Genomic DNA, 3713 nt, shown 5'->3' on the forward strand with positions numbered 1-3713 from the left:
CTTGGTTGTAGGAATTTACCAACTTAGCTTGCTCTTGCACAAATTCTGGATATCCAGCCCCAAGTGGACAAGCTGTGGTAGCATGGTCATGAGATTCACAAATGCTACACACTTCCTTCGGAGGGCTTCTTGAGTTTAATGCAAGAAGAGCATCTAGCTTTTGTTCCAGTTTTGAAATCTGCACACTAGAAGCATCATTAGAACCACTAATAACACGTTTACCTCTTGTATCCGTATGTTGGGTCTCCATTGCTATCTCCTCAAAGAGTTCGTACGTTTCTTCTGGAGTTTTGGTTTTAAAAGAACCACCTGCAAAATTGGTGACTATATTATGACTTGAAGGGGTTAGTCCTTTATAAAACATACGCATTTGAAGCTTCAATGGAATCCCATGATGAGGACATTGGTTGAGCAACCCATTGAATTTCTCCCATGCTTCACAAAACGATTCATCATCTTGCTGTGCAAATAACAAGATCTTGTCCCTAAGCATGTCGGTCTTTTGCGTGGAGAAGTATTTTTCCAGGAACTTCTTTTGAATGGCAGACCATGTAGTGAGTGAACCAGGCTTCAAAGAATTCAACCAATACTTCGCCTTATCCTTTAAAGTGTATGGAAACACTCTCATTCGAAGTTGATCTTCTGTCACACCTGTCAAGGGAAAAGAACTCACAACATTAAAAATATCCTTTATATGAGTTAATGGATCTTCATTAGGTAAACCATAAAAGGAAGGCAACATATTAAGATGAGAAGATTTAAGCTCATAGTTTCGAGCTACAGTGGGCAGCGAAATGCTTGAAGGAGATGCTGGAATTGTTGGGATATCAAGTTCTCCCATGAACTCAATGGCAGCCATCATTTCTTCTTCTTCTTGGTCTGAACTTGCTTCCGAATTTGAAGGTGAAGAACCAGGAAGTTCAGTGTGGAGAGCAAGACTTGTAAATGTAGCAAGAGCTTGCTCTTTTGCAGTTGACAACTCCCTTTCTAGACGATTCTGAATTTCAGAGGTCACTCGTCTGGGTTGCAATGATGGTCCTGCGTTCAAAGATCTAGAACGTTGGAACGAAGACCTCACTTGTTCAAGTAATGGCTTTTTAGACATAAACTACCTGAAACAGAAAATTAGATTAATTAGAAACACTAAAAAGAATAGGGTAACCTTGGGCACATAACCAGGGAAGAACTTTCGTTCAGTCCCCGGCAACGGCGCCAAAATTTGTTGTTAATATTATGTTAACTCGCAATTGTACGGGGCAATTAGTAGTATAGCAAGACAAGTACGAGGTCGTACCCACGAAGACTGAGAAGTTAAAATTAGTTATGTACTTAGATTACCAAATTCAAGAAAGTAGGAGGTTATGTCTAAAACAGAATTTAAAACAAGAGTGGTTGTGATTGTTGAACAAAAGAAGCAAAATGAAATTGCAAACAAAAACAAGTAAACAAATGTAACAAAGAGTGGTTTTAAGAGTTGGAAAACAGATTTTGAGACTAGGGCATTCGAATCACCATAACAATTCAATTCTGGGTTATAAAGATTCAAGTAACAAGTCTAATTCAGATTCAAAGATTGATTCTAGCTAAAGTATGATTAGGCCATGGTGTTTGGTCCTAACCTTGTGTTCCTAATTCCCTAATTTGATCATTTGTTGTCTAACCTAAAATTAAGCATTAGGAACCCATTAAGCATAGAAGAACATTTTAAACAACCAAGTATGTATCTAATCCCTGTTGTCGAATGTCCATACATACTCTTCCTATTCATAGTTCAATTTGAATTAAAGCATGGTGTATACTCTTAATTCAAACCAAGATAGTTAACAAACAAGTTCTAATGGTGATCAATCATTCAAACAAGCATGTTAACTTATAAGCATAATGAATAAGAACATGAATCATGAATCAAACTTGAAACTCCAAACTTATAAACCCAGAATATTCATGTTAGGTTACATCGAAGCCCTAGTTATGGATTTAGCTACTCATAATGGAAAAGAGACTTGAACAGAAATGAGAAAACATAATGAATGCAATAAGAGTAGAAAAACCCTTTTTCTGAAGTTCTTGTGGTGTCCAAGGCTTCTCCAAGTGCTTCTCCACTTCTAATGCTTCTCCAAGAGCTTCCCCACTTCTAGAAAGATGTATGAAGGATATGGAGGTGATTTGGGATGAGTTTGAGTGAGTGGTGATGGCTAAGGAAGATGAAATTCGTAGGGAAATGGAAGAGAGGTTTGCTGGAGTTGTTTTGGTGATTGTTGGAGTGTTTGGGATTTTGAGAGTGTTTGAGGATGGTTGGAGTGAATTGTGGGGGTTGTGAATCTCAGGATTTGTTGTGTCTTGAATGTGGAATGGATGTGGTATTTATAGGGAGAGGGGAGTGACAAATCTGAATTCAATATGGCTAATGCATACAACACTTGCATTATAAAAGATGAATTGGTTGATGCACTTCACTAATGCATACAACACTTGCATTATAAAATCTGAATTGGTTGATGCACTTCACCAATAGATCCCACCAGCAGCCCTAGCTCATCTTCATGTCACCATGACCAAGCTTCCAACCAGAAATGATAGCTCATACCTAGCTCACCATGACCAAGCATCCAACCAGCACATGCTGAGGTCAGCATAACCAGCAACTTCAAGGGCTTACAACTTGGGCTTCTCTTAATCAAATTAGGACTTTAAGCACTCGAAATTGAAGTTCAGAATGTCTTCGTTCCAGCCATATGTCATTTGGGCCAATCCAAGGTCGGAGGAGGAAGTTAAGGCCAAAACAAATTGCTAACTCATTTTGCGCGCTGATAAAATCCATCCTGAGCATGGCTCTGTGTTTGCTAGGTAACAGACTCCATATTTATCCAATGGGGCTGAATTTTGGATATGTTATAGTACACACCCATTGGAACAACTTTCATGAAGAATGCTGCCTCATCCGAGCTATGTAGGTTGCTGAAAAAAAGATTGCAATATGACCTACGGAACTGGACTGGCAGGGGGCTGTAGCCAAAATGAGTTTGTCTTTTAAGCTCTTCTTCCATTCATCCAAATTAGGCCTTAACATGCTTGAATTGCATGAATTATGCTCTCTTGCTCTATTGGCCTACAAAACACACAAAGGGAGGGAAATAACTTAGAATTATAGGAACTAAGCAAAAGAAGTAAGTAAATTGGGCATGTATATGTATGAAATTATGAGCTTAACAGTGTATTCCATACTTCTACCGATTGGATTTCACTCAAAACTCACCAAATGCCTCCTCCCACCATATTTATATGTTGCCCAAGTTTTGGGCTAGATCCGAAATCAATAGGTGTGAGAAATTGGACAATTCAAGTTCAACGGCAGTTCGTTCCTAATTGGAGTGGTTGGTGTATTCCATACTTCTAGCGATTGGATTTCACTCGAAACTCACCAAATGACTCCTCCCACCATGTTATGATGTTGCCCAAGTTTTGGGCTCGATCCGAAATCAATAGGTGTGAGAAATTGGACAATTGAAGTTCAACGGCAGTTCGTTCCTAACTGGAGTGGTTGGTGTATTCCATACTTCCAGCGTTTGGATTTTACTCAAAACTCACCAAATGACTCCCCATACCATATTATGACGTTGCCCAGGATTTGGGCTAATCCGAAATCAATAGGTGTGAGAAATTGGTCAATTCAATTTCAACGACAGTTCGTTCCTAATTGGGGTGGTTGGTGT

The 3713-nt window shown here is 39.1% G+C and overlaps 1 non-coding gene across 1 annotated transcript; it reads left to right on the forward strand.

Moving 5' to 3' along the window:
* The first annotated feature begins 386 nt into the window (after positions 1-386).
* On the forward strand, positions 387-493 carry LOC148293812 (small nucleolar RNA R71). The gene has a single exon (XR_015836855.1). It is a non-coding gene; the product is annotated as a small nucleolar RNA R71 (small nucleolar RNA).
* Positions 494-3713: the final 3220 nt, after the last annotated feature.

The sequence above is a fragment of the Prunus avium genome, chromosome 6 (genome assembly GCF_965620075.1).
Source record: "Prunus avium chromosome 6, drPruAviu1.hap1.1, whole genome shotgun sequence".
Taxonomy (NCBI): domain Eukaryota; kingdom Viridiplantae; phylum Streptophyta; class Magnoliopsida; order Rosales; family Rosaceae; genus Prunus; species Prunus avium.